This window comes from Staurois parvus, unplaced genomic scaffold (genome assembly GCF_062004578.1).
Source record: "Staurois parvus isolate SC_StPar_1 unplaced genomic scaffold, SC_StPar_1.0 ptg000287l, whole genome shotgun sequence".
Classification (NCBI taxonomy): Eukaryota; Metazoa; Chordata; class Amphibia; order Anura; family Ranidae; genus Staurois; species Staurois parvus.
The window spans coordinates 5,118,853-5,132,490 of record NW_028318083.1 but is presented as its reverse complement, the minus strand read 5'-3'; positions in this window follow the sequence as shown (position 1 = coordinate 5,132,490).

Genomic DNA, 13,638 nt, shown 5'->3' with positions numbered 1-13,638 from the left:
GATAGCCTAACACGGGAATATTTGTTTATTACCTTACGAGCCTTTGGATTTGGTCCTACATTTCTTGCCTTATTGCACTCATTATATGATACTCCCTTGGCTCAAGTTTCCATTAGAGGTTACAGATCCTCTATGTTCCCAATTCGACGTGGCACTAGACAGGGTTGTCCACTTTCCCCATTTCTTTTTGCATTCGTGATCGAAACCTTAGCTATGGCAATCCGCTCCCATACCAAAATCCATGGCATCCGTTGTGAACAACAGGAACATAAATGTGCCCTATTTGCTGATGACGTTCTTATGTATATTACCTCCCCTTTGATAACCGTACCTAACTTACTGTCTCTGCTGTGCCAATTCTCTGCTCTTTCCGGGCTTTTCCTAAACTCCCAAAAAATCAGAGCCCTCAATGTTTCCTTATCCATTTCTGTGGAACAGCAGCTCAGAACTACTTATGACTTTCAATGGGCAAGTAATTAGTAATTATTCCCCTTTTTTAGGGATCCACTTACCCTCTTCAGTCGAGTTATCCTGCTTGACTATGTAAGGAATAAAATTAACTGGATTATGATTAATGACAAGCTCACCTGTATTCTACACAGTAATACTAGAAAATTTGACAAAACATGGGACCCATGGATTCAATATATTTCTGTGCCTTAATGTCCCTCATTTTGACCCTCTCCTTTGCTCTCTCCTTCGCTTTCTTTATTCTCTTTTTTCTACTCTTCATCATTCTCTCTTCTGTCTGCTTGGGTGGATTATGCCCAATCCCTATTTGTGTTGCAACATTGGTCCTGCCTCAAATGACAATTACTCTGTGTGTAATTTCAGGTCCTTGAACAATGGTTCTTTCCCTTTCCCTGCCACTACACTTCCTAACTTCCCCCCTCCTGGTTCCCTTCCCAGTTCCCTTCCTCTTCCCTTTCTCTACTACTGTGTCAGTCCCCTATATATGGCAGATAAAGGTTGTGGACCCTGGTCTGGATTATCCAATAGCTATGCTTCAGAGTTCTTAGTCTTCTGTTAAATATTTTATGTCTGACAAAATTTGTTATTTGCAGTGTTCTATAATCTACATATTTTGACAGGACATTGTTCATTTATATTACTTGTTATCTGAAAAATTATTCAGTAAAAAAGCTATTGGAATATAGTAAAACAATGTGAAAAAACCAACTCTTCAATTAAAGTACACCCTTCACACACTCATCAATGTGTCTCAAAATCAAAACAAACAAATTAGTGCAGCACATTCCTAATAATAGACACCTCTTACAATCCTAATAACAAACCTAAAAATTCATAAATATACATGAATTGGGAAAAAAATCATGTGCAAAATAGTGTCCCATATACCTTGATACTCCTTTACTCTTTCACCACTTTATATCTTCATGAAGCATAAACCAGTGTTCCTCCACCAACACCCAGGTTGTGCTCTCACCTGGAGCTTTTTGACCTCACATTATACAATGCTTTGGTCACACCACGCTTGTGTCCTCTAAATGGGACAAATAGAATTAGGATTCCCCTGGTGAAACTCCTTTTCCCCCGCAGCAGACTTAGAATCTTGTATCTCCTTCTCCTCCAGCAGCAGTGCTCCTTACTACCATTAAATTCAAACCCAATATGAACTTTGTGTCATCACTTCCGGGGGGTCCCAGGGAAACTTGTCATTCCTTCTCTCAGCTGAAGGAGGAACAGTGGATGATGCGAGCATATTTTAGCCCCTAATATCATAACTTTAAGTAAAGAGTAAGAGTAACATTAAAGATAAGAGTTTTGTTTTTAATATTTTGGGATAAAACTTGGATTTGGGGGTTAGTTAGCATTATATAAGTTAAATTTCTAGGTTTTTGGGGTTAATGTAAAAGTTATAGTTAAGCTTGGGGTTTAGGGGTTAGTTAAAGTTAAAATTTGTAGTACGTAGCATGGTTCAGGTTATGACTTAAGCTAAGATTTAGGGTGAGTGTTAATGTTAAGTTAGGAGTCATGAGTAAGGGGTTAAGGTTGTAGGTGAAGACTAGGATTTAGTGGCTTGTTAAGATGAAGTATTAGGTTAACCACTTGACCTCTGGAAGGTTTTACCTCCTTTACGACCAGGGTATTTGTTTTGCAATTCAGTACTGCGCTACTTTAACTGGCAATTGCTCAGTCATACAACACTGTACCCAAATAAAATATATATAATTTTAGTTCATGCAAATAGAGCTTTCTTTTGGTGGTATTTGTTCACTGCTGGGTTTTTTATTTTTTTATTATATAAATGAAAAAAGACTGGAAATTTAGCAAACAAATATATTTCATGCTTTCTCTTACTGTATAAAACATATCCAATAAAAAAATAAAAAGCGTTAAATTTCTTCATAAATTTAGGCCAACATGTATTCTGCTACACATCTTTGGTAAAAAAAAAAATCCCAATAAGTGTATACTAATTGGTTTGTGTGAAAGCTATAGTATCTACAAACTATGGTATACAGTATATACTGTAATTTAAACATCTATGACACTATACTGATAATGGCGGTGATCAACGACTTATAGTGGGATTGAGATGGTGTGGTGGGCAATCTGGCACTAACACACACTTGCTGGGAGATACACTAACTGACACTGACATCAATAGTGACACTAATACAGTGATCAGATATAATACTGTATACTGTCACTATATTAATGAGACTGACTGACAAGGGGTTAACATCGAGGTCAATCAAGGGGCTAACTGTGTGCCTAACAAGTGTAATGTGTGCAATATGTGCTGCTTTTACTAAGGGGGGAACAGGCTGGGGAGGAAGTTTGTAAACACAGGACTGTACTGTGATTAGACACAGGCGATCAGCAGGTCCCATCCATAATTCATTGGCTGACAGTTGCCGACAATGTGTGGGTCAGCAGGGGGCCCGTGCATATGTGCTACCCAAACCTAGAAGCAAGCCTGCAACGTTTATTTTCTTAGTTGAGCCTGCAGCTGCCGCCTGGTCACAGTAAATCTAATGTAAATGGGTAACAAATGGTTATGTTAAACAGATTAATGGGTAAGGGTAAGGATTATTAACATCAGGGTTAAGAAATATTGATAAGGGTAGGGGGGGTTTAGTTAACTGGTATGTTTTCGGGGATCAGGTTAAAGATTAAATGGTACACAATTTTTTCCAGAATTTAGTGCATACATATTGCCAGTCTTGTTTAATCTAAAATTAAAACATGGTTACCTTGTGTACATTCTCTCAAAAAATATTATTTACTTCTCATGCTATTGGCCCATGTACAGTATGTTTCTAGCAGTCTTTTTCTCCTATGACAACACTGGGGTCATTCACAGTTATGCCATGGCTACAGTAAATAGAAAATTGGTGGAATCCTTTTGTGAGTTTCAATACGACCATCAGTGGGTAGCACTCTGCAGTTAGGTGTGCTGTAATCCTTGCATTATAACTGACCTGGGAAGGATTGATTTTTGTTAACTTGTTTACACAAATGAAGTTAAACTTTAAACTATAATAAATAGATCTCTGGACTTTGACATAGTATCAGCAGAATAGTAATTTGAGGAAATATTTGGTAAATCCATGGATTTAGGAAATACTGTCTCCTGATTGATTAAAATATACTAACCGTTTAACTAATGCACACACTCCAAAATAATAAAAACCCATTTTTTCTTCTCTTTCAGATTATTTTTGAGTAGTGGGGTCTCAGCCAAGTTTTTATTATTTTTCAATCTGTGCAGCAATTTGCACCAGCGTCTCCACCTCTTGATATTTGTATTTTGTTGATATATTGGAGGCATAGGGGACTTTAGTTAAACTGTTATATCAAAAGAATAAAAGAGACCTAAACAGAGTTTGTGTTCAAATTATTTGTGCAGTATGACTTCTGATTAGTCGATGTCAATGTTGATAGACAATGCTAATCTCATGTTCCCTTAACAAATAGACTTGTGTGTTATAAATAAAGGAATTCTATGATTGTCAATGCCATGACTCCATACATTTTGATTGTACAATTTACATTTTTGTGTCTTTCTACCTAAACTAACAATTAGACAGCAGCTACTCTTATATAATGCTTACACCCCAACCATCTCAGATTCAGCAGGACTTTCTCTGGATCTTTTTTTTTTATTCCACTGATAGCAATGCATTTTTAATTTTTTTTTCACCCCCCTTCATTAAGATTAGGTTCACACTGTTTCACTGTGTTAGCACACATTGTATTAAGGCAGCCCATTTATTTAAACCAGCTGCCTAATGCACCAAAAAAGACATAAGCACTATTTTTTTTGTAATGTGGCATACTACAATACACATTAGTAAGCTACCACGTGTTATGGTATTCTGCAACAAATGTCCACGGGCAAGGTGCATTGGGGCACCACATTGCATCAAAGTGGGTAACACAAATACCTTGTGATATTGTAAACAGGGCCTAAATCTCTTAGATTGTAGGCTCCAAGGAGCAGGGCCTTCCTAACCCTCTTGTATTGAACTGTATTGTTACGGTATTGTCTCCCGTTATATTGTAAACCACAAAGAAAACTGTTGGCGCTATATAAATCCTATATAATAATAATAATTGTAGGAAATTAATTCAGTATAAAACAGACGTCTGTATCTTTTCATATCAGTGTCTCCTCTAAATGACAACTAAAGTCATTGAGCTAGTACAATTTTAACTTTGCGTGTGTATGAAGGCTTTGAAAAACAGGTGTTAAAGATGAACCATGGTATATTCATGTCTAAGAGGTCAGCAGGTCATAAGCTTCTTTTAAGAATAAGCAATTGGAATGTAATAAGATATGCAAAAGGAGAAAAGAAAGAATATGTCTTTTATAAGGAAAATCATGTCTAATCTATAATATAGTTAGTTGGATAATTATCTCATATAATTAATTTATTAGTTAGGAATAGTGTGTGATAAGTTTAGTATCAATTATTGTTGGTTATATCTATGCATTTATGTGATCATTGTCCTTTCTAAAGATATGTGAAGCTATTGTATATCACGTAACAGTATCATATATTTCTGTCATCTAAGAGGTTTGAAGATAATGTCACACTAAGAGTTGTAAGTATAGAAGGTTTACAAATATGGACACTAAGGGGTTTATTTACTAAAGCTGGAGAGTCCAAAATCAGACTCCCTTCTGCATAGAAACCAATCAGCTTCTAACCTCAGCTTGTTCAATGAAGCTTTGGCAATGAAACCTGGAAGCTGATTGGTTTCTATGCAGAAGTGAGTCTGATATTGGACTCTCCAGCTTTAGTAAATAAACCCCTAAGAGTTATAAGTATAGAAGATGTACAAAAAAGGATTTACTTATTTAGCTCACACTGAATTAGGAAATAACTGTTTAGTGGGTTGGTCTGGTAAAATATATATAAGATGTGCCTTAGAGATAGAGGGACACACACTCACAGACACACATCCATACATTATACAGCTGACACGCACTGACATTTTTGTTTTCTTAAGGCCTAAAAAGCCTTGATACACATGTTGTCTTCCCTGCCAAGACTGAAACACTTGTCACAGAACAGGCAAGAGATCAGATATTTTAAAGCTAATTTCTTTTTTCCATAATCTACAACTTTTGTTATATTTTACTCTGTATTTTATCTTTTGTATTAATTTTATGTTGATGCCAAGTGTGAATTAAATAAAAGTCACACTGTTTTAAATCAGCCTGGCACTAGAACACTTTACCTCAAATGCCTAAGGCAGACACTTAAATAATATAAGTGTCGCGATATTTAACAATAATAATGCATTTTTTTCACATTTAACTATCACCAATGGGTTTTTCCACTGCTAGCCACTGACATCAAGGCATTCTTCTTCCTACAGAAATATTTATTTGAAGCTCTCCACACATTCACAGTATATCACGGATTTTGGTAAAAAAAAAAAATTTCTGATTTTTGTATTTGTGTATAAATATATGCCTTGAGAAAGCAGGATTGGTGTGAAGGTTTAATATTGATTATCGTTTTCCTACAGATGATGGCTGATGGCAGCCAACTGACCACTGATATTGGCCATTTTTTGTCCCATGGAGACCTGTTCCACTTGTGGTCACCAGTGTACACCTATTTTGAATTGATATGTCAAATCTGTCAAAATACAAAATAATGATGTGTTGTGCTCTCCTCTCCAATAAGTCTGCATAGACACTTCTTTCTTCCAACCAAGTGCCTGAATAAGCTGGGATAACATTACTTCATGATGCATTTGAGTCTTTGTGGCTTGTTGTATTGCTACTACCAGCCCCAACCTAAATTATGGTATGATGGGGCTTATGAAAAGTTCAAGAACCTAGAAACACAAAATGCAGGTCATTATACTGGTAATGTATTAAGTGGAATACCAGATATATTTTTTCTTTTTTGTTTTGGATATATTGGGCAAGGGCTAGATCCTGTATCCGTTTTTTCTGCTGTCTGTGACTCTATGGGATGGATTTCCTATTATTCTCTGCTTGAGTGATACCCAGTGTCACTGTGATAAATGAAAGAGGACATTTCCACAATGGGGAAACAACAATAAAAACCATAGTGTGAATTTTTTCCCAGAAATTTGCAATTGTGTTGGTGGGCTCTTACACTACCTTGTATACAGTTGCTAGTAAATGTAAAGATTGTTGTTTGTAAGGTCTGAACAGACATGTGTATTCTGGACGTTTTCATTTTGTTCATTGAATAGTTCAATGAAAAATGTTGTTTTATCATATTTGTTAGGTTGAACTGATTTGTTTTCGAAATTCGTTTTGTATCTTCAGCATTCGTTTCGTATATTCGTTGGTCCGGGTGGATTCGAAAAATGTTGCAGTTTCTCCAGAAGATTGCTATATATTCAACACATTAATTGAATTGGATGGATTTGAATTGGACGGATTCTATATTTTTGGATACTAGTCCAACCTACCAAGAGAAATGGCATGAGCCGATTGGACAATATCGATTGGCATCATGTGCATCCAAATTAACAAATGGAATGAAATTCGGATCCATTCTTTATCCAAATCTGAAATATCGAACAAATTTGAAAATGTAATTGATTTCCCCATGGACCGAATTACTATCATATCATGTGACAAATTCTGAATTAAACAAATATATTCAATAATTTCATTATATTTTTGGGGGGGTTTGTTGACATTCATTGACATTTGTTACTAACAGTATGTCCATTCAGAGATTCATATACAGTACATCTGTAACAAGTGTCAACAAAAACTCATAGTAAAGAAACAAAACGCACGTTTAGTTCTAAACAAGTTATGATACAGCCCAGAGCAAGTCTATAAATAATGGAAAGATTTACTGGATCATTTCAGGTTCTGAAGTGTTTAGGTTTTTAATACTGAAGTTATGGAAATGTAGTCAAGTTGTACCATAAAATAATCTGTGGAAATTTGTGTTAGTCTAAATATAACATAGAAGTTACCCAGTGTATATTGTTCTACTGATCATAATTAGTTAATTAACCACTTCCAGACCGGACACGTTTACCCCCTTCCTGACCAGGGCAATTTTCAGCTTTTAGCGCTATCACACTTTGAATGACAATTGCGCGGTCATGCAACACTGTACCCAAATGAATTTTTACCATTTTTTTTAGATAGATAAAGCTTTATTTTGGTGGTATTTATTCACCACTGGGATTTGTATTTTTTTTGCTATGTAAATGAAATGTCCAAAAATTTTTAAAAAAAGTGTTTTTTTTATAAAAATTTGCAAATAAATAATATTTCATCATAAATCTTAGCCAAAATTTATTCCGTTATCTTTTTAGTAAAAAGAAAAAAAAATCCAAATTAGTTTATAAGCAAAAATTATAATTTTTAACTTTTTTTTTACATTTTTATTTTATTTTTTTATATTATTATTTTTTATTTATTTTTTTTTTTTTTTACATACTGTCACCCTAGCAGTACAGTGTCACCATGGTGACACTGTACTACTTGTGAGGTGTGATAAAGATTTTTTTTTTTTTTTTTTACACTGATTGCTTTTACACCCATATAGGATGTAAAAGCAATCATTTCTCTTTCTCTCTGTGTGCATTCCTGCACTCATTGAGAAATACAGAGTGAGCTGTGATTGGTCACAGCTTGTCACATGGTACAAGGCTTTTGTGAATAGCCTTGTACCATGTGACCTCTGTGATCATTCACAGATTTCACACATAGTAAGCAATGATGTCACAAGTGACATCTTGCTTACTACTTTGCATGTGATCACTGATTGGCCAATCAGTGATCACATGATCGGGACCTCGTACAGAGGTCCCGTCCGATGATCGGTGTTTCACTGTGTCCGGAGGACACAGCGGGCACCGGATCGCTGTGCTGCGTGCTCCCAGGGAGCGCGCACAAGCAGGGTGCGGGGAGGCCGTTTATAGATGGCCACCCGACTCTGCAGTGCCACCGTCCGGCCGTTTATATACAACGGCCGGTCGGGAAGTGGTTAAAGTGTTAATAAACCCACAGCAGTAAAATCAGTCTGTATATGCAGTAAAAGCATGCTTTTAAAATTGACTGCGCTATATAAGTACCTGAAATAAATAAAATAAATAAATACTCACTGTGGATTCTCTGCATTGTGTAAAACGGCTGTTTGGTCCTGACTTCTCTGATCCTCCCCCTCTTCCAGTGTCCCCCGCTTATCTCCTGATAAGACATATCATGTGGAGTCACTCTGCACATGCTCTGTTTGGTGTGTATTGCTAGAGAGGTTTGTTTGTTTTTTCTTGGGAGCATGCATGTGATCAGCACAGGACCAATCAGCGATGTTCAGACAGAGGTCAGGGGTTCTGCATCTTTCCAGAGCAAAATGAAAATTCCTCCTACAAGCTTTAACCAGTGCTCTGCTGGACACTGATAGAAGTCACAAGACTGCTCTAACTGCTGATGAGAAAAGGTAGTTAGCAGTTTATATTTACTAAAATAATTGCACTTCCATGTTCTGTGTATTGTGGTAGACCAGATAGAGTAAATGCAGGGTACTGGGTTTAGTAACACTTTAAAGCAGGGACCGGCCAAGATTCGATCCATCTATGGCCAGGCCATCAATCGACTTCAATACAACTAGCCTGTTGGATTTTTTGCAGGCGACCACTGCCAGTGGTTATAGCGACCGACAGTGATTGTTGTGTTCTGCGAACAGGGAGGACTCCCAGCTGGAAGATCACAATGGTCCTGCAGAAGAGATTCCCCATCAATATTGACTGTGTTTATGGAGGAATCAACAATTTTCTTTCCTTCCACCCATGGTGTCCTTTGTTTGGTATAAAAATGTAGCTGCTGAACAGGAGGTCAGACCCCTTTGTACATACCCATGAGGAAGGTCTGTAGTGTTGACCCTTGCTCTGTTGTTACTAACTAGGAGCGGGTGCAAGGGAAGGGGAAAGGTCAGACAGACCACCAGCCTGAAGTCATCTACAATGAAGTACAGTGTATCTATTTACAAGCATCAGCAATAGACTCATTATTTTACTATCTCTTTGATGTTCCTAATTAAAACACATCTTCCTTCAAGTTAGAACAACTCACAAACCATTAGATTTCTTGATCTGTTCTGTACGTGCTAGGTCTTGATGTGTATGTCACACACACTCACACTTAAATCACCATGGATTTGTTCTTCTGCCAGGCTGCATCTGACATTTATATTAGCCAGTAAAGACACAGCTAGGGGTGACATTTTGCCAGCAGACCATAATAACTTCATACTGCACTGACTGACATCGCTTACCATTACCTCGCCAATCCTCCAGATACTTCAGCTCTGCAACATACACATTTGCTTAACTGCCAACAGCTTTATATTTCATTTAAAATATTTATTAAATACTAAACACACGTACGCTACAAAAATGTGATTCCCAGAGACATTAATCAACACATCTTGTCAAATACTTTGCATTTATTGTGACTGAGTTTTCAGAACACTGATTACCATTTCACCTGCTAAATTGTGTTTGAAAAGAAGCATACGTTTAATTTTGCCTGTAGCACTGGAATCTTGGACTCAAAATCAGTACACTTTTATTATGAATTTAAATGTGTCTCCCCAGTTTCATCCAGGTGAGCAATGGAACTGCTGTCAGCACACGTTTCGCTGACAGAGCCATTTTTGGATTTTTGTGCACACATTTAGAAAATCTTTTTAGGCCTGGAGATTACACAAAACCCCCAAAATATTATATATTTTCTGAAAACAGACACCTTAAAAAAATTGGAACTACCACTGTATTATTCTTTATGTCACACAATATTACCGCAAAGGTCTAGGAAATGCAAAATTTCAGTGAAAAAACACAATAAAGTGAATTTTAGTACAAACGCAATAAATTACCCAAATGTTTGGTAAAATATAAAAGACAAGGTTGCTCCGAGTAAATAGATACCCGACTTGCCAAACCTTAAATTTTATGAAATGGCGACAAACCTCAGTACCCTATATTTTCTTCAAAAAGCCCCTTTAGGTCATCAGTTTAGCATTATGGAGGAGGTCTTGTGCTAGAATTATTGCTCTCACTCCTGCGTGTGTGGTGATATGTAACATAAGTATCGCAATCAACGTTTCGTGCGTGGGCTCCCTGACGTGTGCGTTTACGTTCGTTCGTCCATGCATATATGTGAGGGTGGTTCAGATTTTTTTTTTGGGGGGGGGATGTTATGTGGTTGGGTGTTACTGTATTTTTTTGCAATTAAAACATTTTTTTACTTAATTCTTTCTTTTATCACATAGGGGACACAAAGTCCCCTATGTGATGATTTTTAGTTGACAGGTTCTCTTTAGTGAGATATGCAGGATCTAAAAGACTCCAGACTCTCCTCTGGCCTCCACTCAAAGTATTGCAATGCAGACCACATTGCAATACATTGCTTCTCGGCTGTCACACATGTCACCTTCCGGGTCACTGAAAGAAGGGGAGGAGAGCGAACATTCGTCCCCTCCATCCTCCAGCACCTGCCATTGCGCTCCCTTGGCCCACAGATGGGCAAGCGGGGCCCAGATACATGGCGGGAGCATGCACGCGAAAGGGGGCACCGGTACCGGGGGCAGTGGAAGCGAACAGGCAGCAGCGCAGCTGCCCGACTGTTTCCACCTGACAGGCAGGAGTCTGTCAGTTTTATGCACAATCCCGGTGGCTGCAGCCAATGGATTGTGTAAAAAATCCCCAACTGACAGGTCCGTATGACGCACAGACCTGGCAGCAAAGGGGTTAAGCTGGCCATACATGGTTTAATTTTTTCATTCAGCCAGCAGGCTGAACAAAAAAAACTTAACTGATTCCCCATCCATACATTCGAGGTGGGTGGGGGAGTCTTGCCCACTGTGTTATTGTATTATGAAAGAAGGGAGACTTCCCCACTGTCAGAATATAGAGATCAGTACTGCAGCTATTGGCTGCTTTCAATAGAGTGACTTCTGTTTAACTGCAGTGGCTGCACATGGATTGAAAATTATCCAGTCCCTGCTCAACTTACTGAATTTTGACCAATCTATAGCCTTCTTCAGTCTCTGGTCATAGACAGGATGGTACACACACCATCAGACACAATCTGCAGCATACTTGACAGTCCAAATGGGCTGCAGCTGTGTCCCTTAGTACTCCTTACTCATACACAAGGGGGGGAGCATCAGGGTGCCCCCTTATTTAAAGGGGTACCCTGATGCTAATGAGCCTCCCTGCCCCCTGACTCCCACAACCACCTGGAAAGGGTTGGGGATGGTGGACTGGTAAGCCGCAGAGAGGGGGTGCTCGTTCACTCGCTTATTCCCCCCATTTTTGGGTGGTGAGGTTCTCCTTAAAAGTCCTACCAGACCTAAAGCGCCTGGTAGGGATTTTAGGGGGAACCCCATGCACTTTTTAAAAAATGTTTCCACTGTGGAGTCCCTCCTAACCTTCATGGTCATACCAGACATAAAGGTTCCTACCAGACATACCAGACATAAAGGGCCTGCTATAGATTGGGGGGGGGGGGACGCTATGTTATTTTTTTTTTTTTTTTACAAAAATGTAATTAAAAAAAATGTCAGTCCTGCAGCAGGTTCTATACATTGTATAGATTAGTTTAAAGGAAACCCCCCCCCCCCCAGACATGATATTTAACCACTTCCATACAGGGCACTTTTACCCCCTTCCTGCCCAGGCCAATTTTCAGGTTTCAGCGCTCTCACATTTTGAATGACAATTGCGCCGTCATACAGCACTGTACCCATACCTAAATTTTATCATTTTGTTCACACAATTAGAGCTTTCTTTTGGTGGTGTTTAATCCCCACTGGGGTTTTTATTTTTTGCTAAATTAACAAAAAAAGACTGAAAATTGTGAAAAAAACCTCAGTTTTTCTTTGTTTCTGTTATAAAAGTTTGCAAATAAATAATTTTTCTTCATAAATTTAGGCCAAGATGTATTCTGCTACATGTCTTTGGTGAAAATAACCCAAACCAGTATTTATTATTTAGTCTGTAGGAAAGTTATAGAGTTCACAAACTATGGTATAGATCTGAATATTGATCAGTCCTGAAGTACTGACAGCCAATCTAATTTCTTGAGGTCCAAGAATGTCAGAACATTACAGATATCCCCCAAATGACCCCTTTTTGTAAAGTAGACAGTCTGATGCATTTCATAAGAGGCATGGCGAGTTTTTTGAAGTTGTAATATTTTGTCATAATTTTTCAGAAAATGAAGAAATTAATGATTTTCACTATTTTTTTTATATACTGTCACCAGTGCAGTACAGCATCATCATATAACTGGCATGGTGGTGATCAGGGTCACTGACTGGTGACAGTACGGAAAAAAAAAATATATTTTTTTTTATTAGTTTTAAATTTTTTCTCTTTTTTTAAGATTCATAGTAACATTGTACTACTTTCGGGAAGTGATCAGTATTTTTTTTTTTACACAATTTCTTTATAGAAAACAATTTATTTGCTATAAGCAAGCATTTATCTGAATGAAATCGATTCATTCAGGGTTTCTTTTTTGTGATTAGCTGTGATTTGGCCACGGCTAATCACATGACACAGCTGGGCTGTGATTGGCCCAGCTAGTGCATGTGATCGCTGTGACCATTCACAGCTAGACACACTTGTATACAATGGATGGCATGAAAGGAAGCCATCCATTGTATACAACTGTCATGTGACCTACTGTGATTGGTCACAGCAGGTCACATGGTACTGGCAACGGGGCCAGTACATAGATCTGTCATCGGCCATGTCCGAGGTACACGGCCAATGACAGATCGCGCCGTAGCGTGGCCCTGCGGGCAAAATGTATGGCTTCAAATCGCACTGTACACAATTCGCATGTGATTTGCACAGGAATGCGGCGTGATTCCTGTGCAAATCATATGCGATAAAGTGCACTGCATATGTGTGAACCCAGGCTTAGTCTCCATCGCAGCTTGTCTGACAAAATGGCAACATAGAACAACTGGAAAACAGGAACAGAGCATTGTCACTAGAGATGAGCGAATCGAACATGGCGAAGTGGAATTCGTTTCGAAGTTCAGGAAAAATTTGATTCGCGACGAATCCGAAAATTAGCAAACTTCGGATGCACGAATCGAATTTTCCCAAAAATGGCGGCGACATGTGTGGCGA